This window comes from Fundulus heteroclitus, chromosome 3, assembly GCF_011125445.2.
Source record: "Fundulus heteroclitus isolate FHET01 chromosome 3, MU-UCD_Fhet_4.1, whole genome shotgun sequence".
Taxonomy (NCBI): Eukaryota; Metazoa; Chordata; class Actinopteri; order Cyprinodontiformes; family Fundulidae; genus Fundulus; species Fundulus heteroclitus.
In genome coordinates, this window is record NC_046363.1 from 22,076,828 (window position 1) to 22,089,839 (window position 13,012).

General features: G+C 52.2%; 1 long non-coding RNA gene across 1 annotated transcript; it reads right to left on the reverse strand.

The window, feature by feature from the left end:
* Positions 1-7,569: 7,569 nt before the first annotated feature.
* LOC118557812 lies at positions 7,570-8,174 on the reverse strand. The gene is made up of 4 exons (XR_004928029.1): positions 8,116-8,174; positions 7,906-7,968; positions 7,743-7,829; positions 7,570-7,650 (listed from the first exon to the last, which is right to left on the reverse strand). It is a non-coding gene; the product is annotated as an uncharacterized LOC118557812 (long non-coding RNA).
* Positions 8,175-13,012: the final 4,838 nt, after the last annotated feature.

Genomic DNA, 13,012 nt, shown 5'->3' on the forward strand with positions numbered 1-13,012 from the left:
TCAGTTCTCAGATGATACTCTTATCTACACAATAACCATCTGCTACAAATTATAATGGAAAATATGTTCCCCGGCTTGTCTCTGGCGCTTGAGACTGTTTCTGCTCTTTCAAATACATTTGGAAAATAAATCAGATTTTTTTTAACATGAAACCAATGACATTCTTTAGAGATCATCGTTTTAGGCTCTGACTGAGCCTCCCACAGAAGAGGGGAGGACAGGACACTTGGGTTACCATATTTTACGTGTAAAATACACATTCTCCTACCATCAGACGTCACCAAATTAATGTGGTCTTATTGTGGGTCATTTAAATGAACACAACTGTTCTGGGAAAGTTTTTGTTCCACTGTACTGCCACAATGTTGAGCATATTTGTCAAGCGGAAGTAAATTGATTTGTTTTAAATTGTTTTACAAATAAAACCCTGAAGCGTGACATGAATGTGTTTGAATGCCTTCTTTCTGATAGCCCTGAATAAAATCCAGCGACATCATTGAATTGGTAAATGTAGAACAAATGCAGCTGTCTGTGAAAGCCTCAGAGGTTTTTTTAGAGAAGAGAAGCAGTCAAGGTAGTTCTGGAGGAGCTGCAAAGCTGTTAACAGTCTGATGACTGTTAACAGTCATCTCTTAACTGTGAGTGCAACGATTTTTATCTTTTGTTGGTGAAAAAAAAAAAAACACCTTGAAATCTGGCGGACATACTGGTCAGAACTGGTTGAGAGGTGGAAGGAGCTAAAGACTGCACAATCCTGGAAGAAAACCCGTTGGGGACTGCTAGAGACAAGACCTACAGTAGAGTAGTTTAAAGCATGCTCATGTGCAAGAATGGTCTATTCAATTAAAATTTATATAGCGCCAATTCATGAAACGTCATCTGGAGGCACTTTACAAGGTCAAAAATGTCCTATATAGGGGGACCAGTTGATTGCTTCAAAGTCCCAACAAGCAGCATTCACTCCTGGAGAAGCGTAGAGCCACAGGTAGAGTTGTCTGCATTGTCCATGGCTTTGCAGCAATTCCTAATACTGAGCAAGCATGAGGCGACAGTAGAAAGAAAAACCACCAGCAGAACTGGGCTCAGTATGAACGGACATCTGCCTCGACCGACTGGGGGTTACAGAAGACTGACAACTTTTTAACCTGCCTTTTCTGAATAATGTATTTTCTTCCAGGATGGGAGAACCATTTCTGAATAATATTACAACCTATAGCTTTAACTCAATCCTGTTCCAGTCTGACCAGACCTCTGGCTCTCAGACTCACTTCCTGTAAATCTGCCTCTGCATACAGAGGCTTTATGGAACAGCAAAACCTGATGGAAATAGTATAAAAGGATAGATGAGATTTCCAAAAACTATAGCATCCAATGCTAGGGTATTCCATAATAGAGTAAGGTGCATGATATTGCTTTGGGCAGCAAAGGCTTGAGCACCTCAATTGTTTGTACTTACAGAAAAGTTTGATTTGTTGACCATTGTGACAGCTCTTTTATCTACTGAATCCAGTAATCTGAGACAGATTTACATTGTGTTCCTAAGCCAGGAGTAACAGGGAAATTAAAGTGTCAAAATGAGATGAATTAGGAAACCTTTATTTAAGAACACAAGCCTAGAATGACACGTTGTGGGAGGCGTCGCTCGACACGTTGTGGGAGGCGTCGCTCGACACGTTGTGGGAGGCGTCGCTCGACACGTTGTGGGAGGCGTCGCTCGACACGTTGTGGGAGGCGTCGCTCGACACGTTGTGGGAGGCGTCGCTCGACACGTTGTGGGAGGCGTCGCTCGACACGTTGTGGGAGGCGTCGCTCGACACGTTGTGGGAGGCGTCGCTCGACACGTTGTGGGAGGCGTCGCTCGACACGTTGTGGGAGGCGTCGCTCGACACGTTGTGGGAGGCGTCGCTCGACACGTTGTGGGAGGCGTCGCTCGACACGTTGTGGGAGGCGTCGCCGACCACGTTGTGGGACGCGTCGCTCGACAGTCGTTGTGGGAGGCGTCGCTCGACACGTTGTGGGAGGCGTCGCTCGACACGTTGTGGGAGGCGTCGCTCGACCGTTGTGGGAGGCGTCGCTCGACACGTTGTGGGAGGCGTCGCTCGACACACGTTGTGGGAGGCGTCGCTCGACACGTTGTGGGGAGGCGTCGCTCGACACGTTGTGGGAGGCGTCCTCTCGACACGTTGTGGGAGGCGTCAGCTCGACACGTTGTGGGAGGCGTCGCTCGACACTTTGTGGGGAGGCGTCGCTCGACACGTTGTGGGAGGGCGTCGCTCGACACGTTGTGGGAGGCGTCGCTCGACACGTTGTGGGAGGCTCGCTCGACACGTTGTGGGAGCGTCGCTCGACACGTGTGGGAGGGCGTCGCTCGACACGTTGTGGGAGGCGTCGCTCGACACGTTGTGGGAGGCGTCGCTTCGACACGTTGTGGAGGCCGTCGCTCGACACGTTGTGGGAGGCGTCGCTCGACACGTTTGTGGGAGGGCGTCGCTCGACACGTTGTGGGAGGCGTCGCTCGACACGTTGTGGGAGGCGTCGCTCGACACGTTGTGGGAGGGCCGTCGCTCGACACGTTGTGGGAGGCGTCGCTCGACACGTTGTGGGAGGCGTCGCTCGACACGTTGTGGGAGGCGTCGCTCGACACGTTGTGGGAGGCGTCGCTCGACACGTTGTGGGAGGCGTCGCTCGACACGTTGGTGGGAGGCGTCGCTCGACACGTTGTGGGAGGGCGTCGCTCGACACGTGTGGGGAGGCGTCGCTCGACACGTTGTGGGAGGCGTCGCTCGACACTTGTGGGGAGGCGCGTCGCAACGTTGTGGGAGGCGTCAGCGCGACACGTTTGTGGGAGGCGTCGCTCGACACGTTGTGGGAGGGCCGTCGCTCGACACGTTGTGGGAGGCGTCGCTCGACACGTTGTGGGAGGCGTCGCTCGACACGTTGTGGGAGGCGTGTACGGGGGCTCGACACGTTGTGGGAGGCGTCGCTCGACACGTTGTGGGAGGCGTCGCTCGACACGTTGTGGGAGGCGTCGCTCGACACGTTGTGGGAGGCGTCGCTCGACACTTGTGGGAGGCGTCGCTCGACACGTTGTGGGAGGCGTCGCTCGACACGTTGTGGGAGGCGTCGCTCGACACGTTGTGGGAGGCGTCGCTCGACACGTTGTGGGAGGCGTCGCTCGACACGTGTGGGAGGCCGTCGCTCGACACGTTGTGGGAGGCGTCGCTCGACACGTTGTGGGAGGCGTCGCTCGACACGTTGTGGGAGGCGTCGCTCGACACGTTGTGGGAGGCGTCGCTCGACACGTTGTGGAGGCGTCGCTCGACACGTTGTGGGAGGCGTCGCTCGACACGTTGTGGGAGGCGTCGCTCGACACGTTGTGGGAGGCGTCGCTCGACACGTTGTGGGAGGCGTCGCTCGACACGTTGTGGGAGGGCGTCGCTTCGACACGTTGTGGGAGGCGTCGCTCGACACGTGTGCGGAGGCTCGCTCACCGTTGTGGGAGGCGTCGCTCGACACGTTGTGGGAGGCGTCGCTCGACACGTTGTGGGAGGCGTCGCTCCGACACGTTTGTGGTGAGGCGTCGCTCGACACGTTGTGGAGGCGTCGCTCGACACGTTGTGGGAGGCGTCGCTCGACACGTTGTGGGAGGCGTCGCTCGACACGTTGTGGGAGGCGTCGCTCGACACGTTGTGGGGAGGGGCGTCGCTCGACACGTTGTGGGAGGCGTCGCTCGACACGTTGTGGGAGGCGTCGCTCGACACGTTGTGGGAGGCGTCGCTCGACACGTTGTGGGAGGCGTCCTCGACACGTTGTGGGAGGGCGTCGCTCGACACGTTGTGGGAGGCTTCCGCTCGACACGTTGTGGGAGGCGTCGCCTCGACACGTGGGGGAGGCCGTGCGCTCGACACGTTGTGGGAGGCGTCGCTCGACACTTGGGGAGGCGTCGCTCGACACGTTGTGGAGGCGGTCGCTCGCCACGTTGTGGGAAGGCGTCGCTCGACACGTTGTGGGAGGCGTCGCTCGACACGTTGGGGGAGGCGTCGCTCGACACTTGTGGGAGGCGTCGCTCACACTTTGTGGGGAGGCGTCGCTCGCACGTTGTGGGAGGCGTCGCTCGACACGTTGTGGGAGGCGTCGCTCGACACGTTGTGGGAGGCCGTCGCTCGACACGTTGTGGGAGGCGTCGCTCGACACGTTGTGGGAGGCGTCGCTCGACACGTTGTGGGAGGCGTCGCTCGACACGTTGTGGGAGGCGTCGCTCGACACGTTGTGGGAGGGCGTCGCTCGACACGTTGTGGGAGGCGTCGCTCGACACGTTGTGGGAGGCGTCGCTCGACACGTTGTGGGAGGCGTCGCTCGACACGTTGTGGGAGGCGTCGCTCGACACGTTGTGGGAGGCGTCGCTCGACCAGTTGTGGGAGGCGTCGCTCGACACGTTGTGGGAGGCGTCGCTCGACACGTTGTGGGAGGCGTCGCTCGACACGTTGTGGGAGGCGTCGCTCGACAACGTTGTGGGAGGCGTCGCTCGACACGTTGTGGGAGGCGTCGCTCGACACGTTTGTGGAGGCGTCGCTCGACACGTTGTGGGAGGCGTCGCTCGACACGTTTGTGGGAGGCGTCGCTCGACACGTTGTGGGAGGCGTCGCTCGACACGTTGTGGGAGGCGTCGCTCGACACGTTGTGGGAGGCGTCGCTCGACACGTTGTGGGAGGCGTCGCTCGACACGTTGTGGGAGGCGTCGCTCGACACGTTGTGGGGAGGCGTCGCTCGACACGTTGTGGGAGGCGTCGCTCGACACGTTGTGGGAGGCGTCGCTCGACACGTTGTGGGAGGCGTCGCTCGACACGTTGTGGGAGGCGTCGCTCGACACGTTGTGGGAGGCGTCGCTCGACACGTTGTGGGAGGCGTCGCTCGACACGTTGTGGGAGGCGTCGCGCTCGACACGTTGTGGGAGGCGTCGCTCGACACGTTGTGGGAGGCGGTCGCTCGACACGTTGTGGGAGGGCGTCGCTCGACACGTTGTGGGAGGCGTCGCTCGACACGTTGTGGGAGGCGTCGCTCGACACGTTGTGGAGGCGTCGCTCGAGCACGTTGTGGGAGGCGTCGCTCGACACGTTGTGGGAGGCGTCGCTCGACACGTTGTGGGAGGGCGTCGCTCGACACTGTTGTGGGAGGCGTCGCTCGACACGTTGTGGGAGGCGGCGCTCGACACTTGTGGGAGGCGTCGCTCGACACGTTGTGGGAGGCGTCGCTCGACACGTTGTGGAGGCGTCGCTTCGACACGTTGTGGGAGGCGTCGCTCGACACGTTGTGGGAGGCGTCGCTCGACACGTTGTGGGAGGCGTCGCTCGACACGTTGTGGGAGGCGTCGCTCGACACGTTGTGGGAGGCGTCGCTCGAACACGTTGTGGGAGGCGTCGCTCGACACGTTGTGGGAGGCGTCGCTCGACACGTTGTGGGAGGCGTCGCTCGACACGTTGTGGGAGGCGTCGCTTCGACACGTTGTGGGAGGCGTCGCTCGACACGTTGTGGGAGGCGTCGCTCGACACGTTGTGGGAGGCGTCGCTCGACACGTTGTGGGAGGCGTCGCTTGACACGTTGTGGGAGGCGTCGCTCGACACGTTGTGGGAGGCGTCGCTTCGACACGTTGTGGGAGGCGTCGCTCGACACGTTGTGGGAGGCGTCGCTCGACACGTTGTGGGAGGCGTCGCTCGACACGTTGTGGGAGGCGTCGCTCGACACGTTGTGGGAGGCGTCGCTCGACACGTTGTGGGAGGCGTCGCTCGACACGTTGTGGGAGGCGTCGCTCGACACGTGGTGGGAGGCGTCGCTCGACACGTTGTGGGAGGCGTCGCTCGACACGTTGTGGGAGGCGTCGCTCGACACGTTGTGGGAGGCGTCGCTCGACACGTTGTGGGAGGCGCTCCGCTTCGACACGTTGTGGGAGGCGTCGCTCGACACCGTTGTGGGAGGCGTCGCTCGACACGTTGTGGGAGGCGTCGCTCGACACGTGTGGGAGGCGTCGCTCGACACGTGTGGGAGGCGTCGCTCGACACGTTGTGGGAGGCGTCGCTCGACACGTTGTGGGAGGCGTCGCTCGACACGTTGTGGGAGGCGTCGCTCGACACGTTGTGGGAGGCGTCGCTCGACACGTTTGTGGGAGGCGTCGCTCGACACGTTGTGGGAGGCGTCGCTTCGACACGTTGTGGGGAGGCGTCGCTCGACACGTTGTGGGAGGCGTCTGCTCGACACGTGTGGGAGGCGTCGCTCTGACACGTTGTGGGAGGCGTCGCTCGACACGTTGTGGGAGGCGTCGCTTCGACAGTTGTGGGAGGCGCGCTCGACACGTTGGTGGGAGGCGTTCGCTTGACACGTTGTGGGAGGCACGTTGTGGGAGGCGTCGCTGACACGTTGTGGGAGGCGTCGCTTAGACACGTTGTGGGAGGCGTCGCTGACACGTTGTGGGAGGCGTCGCTTCGACACGTTGTGGAGGCGTTCGCTCGGACACGTTGTGGGAAGGCGTCGCTCGACACGTTGTGGAGGCGTCGCTTCGACACGTTGTGGGAGGCGGTCGCTTCGACACGTTGTGGGAGGCGTCGCTCGACACGTTGTGGGAGGCGTCGCTCGACACGTTGTGGGAGGCGTCGCTCGACACGTTGTGGGAGCGTCGCTCTACACGTTGGGAGGCGTCGCTCGACACGTTGTGGGAGGCGTCGCTCGACACGTTGTGGGAGGCGTCGCTTCGACACGTTGTGGGAGGCGTCGCTTCGACACGTTGTGGGAGGCGTCGCTTCGACACGTTGTGGGAGGCGTCGCTTCGACACGTTGTGGGAGGCGTCGCTGACACGTTGTGGGAGGCGTCGCTCTGACACGTTGTGGGAGGGCTGCTCGACACGTTGTGGGAGGCGTCGCTTGACACGTTGTGGGAGGCGTCGCTCGACACGTTGTGGGAGGCGTCGCTTCGACACGTTGTGGGAGGCGTCGCTTGACACGTTGTGGGAGGCGTCGCTCGACACGTTGTGGGAGGCGTCGCTGACACGTTGTGGGAGACGTCGCTCTGACACGTTGTGGGAGGCGTCGTCTGACACGTTGTGGGAGGCGTCGCTTCGACCAAGTTGTGGGAAGGCGTCGCTTTGGACCACGTTGCTGTGGGAGGCGTCGCTTCGACACGTTGTGGGAGGCGTAGCTTCGTGACAACGCTTGTGGGAGGCGTCGCTCTGACACGTTGTGGGAGGTCGTCGCCTTGACACGTTTGTGGGAGGCGTCGCTTCTGGACCACGTTGGTGGGAGGCGTCGCTGACACGTTGTGGGAGGCGTCGCTTGACACGTTGGTGGGACGGCGTCGCTTGACACGTTGTGGGAGGCGCGCTTGACACGTTGTGGAGGCGTCGCTCTGAAAGTTTGTGGGAGGCGTCGCTTGACACGTTGTGGGAGGCGTCGCTGACACGTTGTGGGACGGCGTCGCTTGACACGTTGTGGGATGGCGTAGCTTGACACGTTGTGGGAGGCGTCGCTTGACACGTTGTGGGAGGCGTCGCTTCGACACGTTGTGGGAGGCGTCGCTCGACACGTTGTGGGAGGCGTCGCTCGACACGTTGTGGGAGGCGTCGCTTGACACGTCCAATTCCACTTCATTGGTTTCCAGTTGCACTAGAGTCATTGTTAGATATTTACATACCTCTTAGTCTTTATTATAACAAATGTCCATGTAATGAAAAGCTTGACAGAATTTAACAAATTACCTTCTTTTGAAGTTCCCAGCAACCTGTAATCCATTGACTGAAGTAAAGCAACCTTTCTCTTTAGAGGAATCTCATTTTGGGACAGGGCTGAAACAAACGAACGTCAGTTTAGCCAGAAGTAAGCTTGATTAACAATTTGCATATACAAACACTTTTAGCTTACAGTTTCCAGTCCCTTTTGGTTCATAGTGTATTCCTCCATTATGATCAATCGGTAAACAAGACCCTGTGAATTGAATAGCATATTTGTTTCTCATAGCATCTTTTCACAACTATAGCGGCAACCTTCTGGGATCACAAATTGACTACTGAATCACCCATACTTTTTAAATATACACAAAAAAAAAATTAAAAACAAAGAAACTACACAAACCTTTAAGCCACAATGCGACTGCACAAAAACCCAGAAGCCAAATTCCTCCCATAGTTCCCACCACAACTGAATGGTCAACCAGCACCTGAGGCTTAAATAGAGCTTTCTGCAGGCGCTACAGCTGTGGCTCATCAGCTCCTAATTGTTTTCTTTATCTCAGACAACCAAAGTCTTACTGAGTATTTACTGAGATCAAGGCAATTTTTTCCATGAACATAGTGTAGCTTTTTATTGATTTTTTTAAAGTTTTCCTTACCATGTGTTTCTCAGCAATTCTAATTAAAGAACATTGTGGCTTCATAGATAACTCTCAATAACAAGCCAAAGAAATGGAAATACAATGAAAAAAAATTTCATTTGACCAGTAAGAGCTTCTATCTTATTTCATCTAAATTGTGTTTTTTTTTCTTGGGGGAAACTCTTCTCCTGCGGTTTTGTTCATTCTCTCCATAATGGCGTTTTCATAATATTAACATTTACACTAAGGAAAGTTATGCTGAGTCTTAATCTTCTGAACCTTATTTTCCATATTATGAACCATACTGATTAGAGAATATTGCAACCTCGTCAGCACGAGGTTATGAGGCATCATTTTAGTTCACTTTTTCATTGCTTTTGTGTATCTGTTATGGAAATATGTATTTTGTGACTGAAAAAAAACTCAAACTCAAACAAACAAAGATGAATGTAATATTCCAATGTCTTTGTCTTTTGATCATGGCCCCATCTTGCTAGTTATTGCTATTCAAATTAATTTGACATGGAATCACAAAAAGGTCAGTTAGAAAAATCTATCCAACATCTATCTTTCCATCCATTGTCTCTTATTTCCCAAGGTTAGTTTGACAGATTAGAAAACCCCTAAGATGGACATACAGACATCCCTCTCTCTAGAAACTATGCCAAGCTCTTTCTGTGGAATCCCAAGGGGGTTTCATGTTAACAGGGATATATTTTTACTTCCCAGAGGGATGTACCTGAAGCTTAGGATCAGAGACTACAGTCATTGAAATAATTTATGTGGGGAGGACCAGTTGCTCTGCTCTCATCTTCTTTCTATGAACAGCCTGCCTTTATAACTGATCCTGGCCACCCTCCCCTGCAGAGTAATGCAATTCATGGCAGTCATGTTTAGTGAATTTATATTTGCAGCAGTCAACATTAGAGAGGAAGAGTCAGTCAACTCTCTGTGAGCTATAGACCTCTGCCCGTATTCAAAAAGATTCCTAAATATATTTCTTAGAAGTTTACCTCGGTAAGTCAAAAGTTATTCCCAAAGCACTCTGAGCCTTAAGAGAGCTCCTAAAGTGTTTATTTTTTAGGTAGTGAGGAGTGCCTGTATTCATAAAGATTCCCAAGACTAAAAGTAGCTTTTAGTGACGTAATTTCAGGCAAAATCTTAGAATTTCCCGAATTCTTAGAATTTTACTTTGGTAAAATGAAAGTTATTCACAAAGCATCTTAGGCCTTATGAGAGCTCCTAAATTGAAAAAATTATAGGAGTAGTGAGGAGGACTTTTAACAAGTCTGACAAAGTGGTGAGAACACCATTTACCTCAGTTCATATAGTTTTAGGTAACATTCTTGTTTTGATTTAGCCATATTTTATTTAGTTTATAGTCTAGTCTATAGTTTATTTACTTTAACGTATACTATCCCAGGTTTGTGTATGTTTTGCATTTCTACAGATTATTTACTACAACATCTTGGTTTAAATCAATTCACAGTTCCAGTTTGTATTTATTGTTTGATCATTTAACATGTGCATTTTATTTTGGTGAATTTGCCTTACTTATCTGTGTTTCAGGAGGAAGTGTTACCTCACTTCCTGTAATTATAGCTTCCTGTTAGAGCTGAGGTCACAGGAAGGGACCAGATGAAGAGGGGGAAGAAACAACTATTTAAATTTGATGCAGTCAAATTTAGGCATTGGCTAAAATCATTCTGTGTGGATTTAATTTTACATTGTTATAGCCATAAAGGGGGGAGGGGGGGTTGCGCCTCAGGGGTAGTGGGGTGGTCTCTGGTTGGCTGGCCCATTCAGTTCATGTTGGCCCCATCTCCGGGTGGATGGGCTCGTGGGTCGTCTGGGCTGGGATCAGGGTGGGGTGTTAGGACCAGAGTATGGACCAGGTAAGTCAAGTTGTGATGGTCCCCACTTATGCCCCATCTTGATGTTGGGGTTAACCTCACAGGTCTGGGGGCTGGATGGGGTGCTGGTGCCTCAAAGAATAGGATGTGTGGTGAGTGCAAGTGTGTGTACTGTGACCCTTTTTTATGGGTAAGAGTGCTTGCATGTGGGGGCACTAGGGTGGGAACATGTGAATGTGACTGTGGTTTTCTATTTGCCTTTTTGTCAGGTTGGGTTTGGACATCTCAGGTTTCCACTAAGAGTGGAGCCCATTCCCACTTGGATGGATGGCGAGGCCCAGATGGAGCCCCTGTGGCTCCATCCGGGTCACGGCGGGGGGCAGGGTGCCCCTGGGCTTCGGGTCTCTGGGCCCATAGCTAGATCAGCTCCTGCGTAGCTGGCTGACAGCGGAGCCCGTGGGCTTGTGGCTGCGGCTCCCGGGGTCTATGGCATTTTGGCTCTTGGGGGGGTTTCTGGGCCCCTTTCTGCTCTTTCCTGGGATGGGGGAATCAGCTTTGTTGGTCCCTCTTGGGCACCTTTGATCTGGGGGTCCCTTCGGGCATCTGGGGTTGTGGTTCCCCTGGCGACTGCTTCAGTGCTCTGAGGGGCGGGGAATCTTTGGCCCCTCACAACCACTATTGAGGATTTTTATTATGGATAAACTTTACATACACAAGTGCACTCTTGCAAACACCTACAGGTGCTTGGATCAAGGTCTTTACAGATTAACTTCTATACAGTGTTAAGATATCAACTGGGTCAGTGGAGTGACCAGCTTGACGTACGAGCTGAATGGCACACTTAGATAGCACCGACCCAAAGATTGGCACATATCTATCAGATACCACCCCGGAGGTGACACAGTTTCTCTACTGATGTCACAGTTTGGATGTGCACAGCCCTTGCAGGGGTGTGTACCTAGATCCCTATATAATGTTTGTGTGATGAGCAATCGGGGCTTCTTGCCAATCAAGAGCCCATCAGCGCTGATGTGTCTGTAACTGTTTATCTGTCTAAAGTAGATAAAATATGACTAAAAGTATACTTGTCTGTTTGATCCGTTCTGCAACCAAGGTGAGGCATTGGTTGGTTGTACCTGTAATACTTTATCAGTTGGTTTTGGTGTACTTTTTATATCTCTCTTTGCAGGTAAAGGCAAACTCAGAGGATGTTATATTGCTCTCTCCCTGTCCTCTTTTTACTTCACCTGTTCTCCCTTTTAGCATTTTGTCATTTTAGCATTTAATTTGTTCCTCTTCTACATTCACATTTCTGTGTCCATTGCACATAAAATAGTCCAAGCATAAAATCTAACAATGCTTTCTTTATATATAAAATCAATCAATAAGAGCACTATGGAGAAAGTAAGGCTCCACTTGTGAAATTAAAATCTATTTGGCTCTCTTTGCCTTTAAGACAACAATTTGTAATGCTACATTACCAGACAGGATACACACGCACGTACACACGCAAACATGCACACACACACACACACACACACACACACACACACCAAAAAAAAGTTAACTGTATACTTGCCCTGGAAATCTCTGTATTTGATACTGGATATTTACAACCCATCTATTGAATTTAGTGCACTGGTTGACCTTTTCTTCATAAGAGAACAGCAAGCACTGCAGCCAAAATGTGGCCTTTTTTGACCTGCTGTATATTAGCCAGTCCCTAAGCTTGATGTATCATGAAACTGTTGACCTTTCGGAGTTTGTGATTTTTATTTTAATAATACAATTAATAATAATGTTATGTTCATAGTGTTTTTTTTTCCTAATCCACCTCTTATATCTTTCAATCATTATGTAATTTTGTCTGTTTTGCGTGCACCTGCCTGTTGCTTTAATCCTATAAATTTCCTCGTTGTGGGATAAAGGATTAGCTATTGTTATCTTAAATAACACTTTTTAATAGGATATATGTACTGGGTTCTTTCATTTCTTAATTACATTTTCTGTGTGGGCTCCAGTAACATATGATAGATAATATCTACTTTGAAAGTTAACATGAAGTGCTGCTGAAGATGACCATTCTTATCTACCTGGATGTTCTCTGGAGGACTAAAACGCCTCAGTCAGTGACGTCAGTCTGTGGGTCTGGTCTGCCGGGGCAATCAGAGAAGTTTTGTCTCCTCTCTCCTGTTTCTGTTGCTCGACGCTTTCTTGCTCATGGTTTTTCACGTGCTTAGATAAAGTTGTTGTGTTTCCACTGAATTTAACCGGCTTTTTACAAAACATACAGCTTGATTTCATTTATGGTATTAAAATTTAGCCAAACGGCGCTTCTTTTCCTCTTGATGTTTTTCCGCTCATGCAGTCTCTCTCTCTCTGAGTCTGAACAGCAGCACGGTTGTTTGTGAGAGAGAGCCGAGTGGGCGGGCCAGGCTGAGCCTGCCTGCTGATTGGCTGGCTGGTTAGAGTGTCAGTTTTGGGCCCCCCCTCTGTCCTGGGCCCGGAACAACTGACCGGGCCCAGGACAGTTAGCTCAAAAATGTGTCAACTCTAAGAATCTTACATCTGGACTAAAAACGGAAAGCCTGTTGTTCATGCCAGGAATCACAGTCAACACTGGGGGCTGAGCACCCCAAAAGGTCAGATCCTAGAATCACCCCTAGAACAATGTAGGAGTTTACAAAAATCTATTTCATTTTATTAGAATGTGATGTTTAAAAATATATAGACTTCACAATGCTGGAGGTTAAAAGTTTTATTGATTTCAAACACTCTCCTGACGCAGGGGATAAAAATTCTGGCA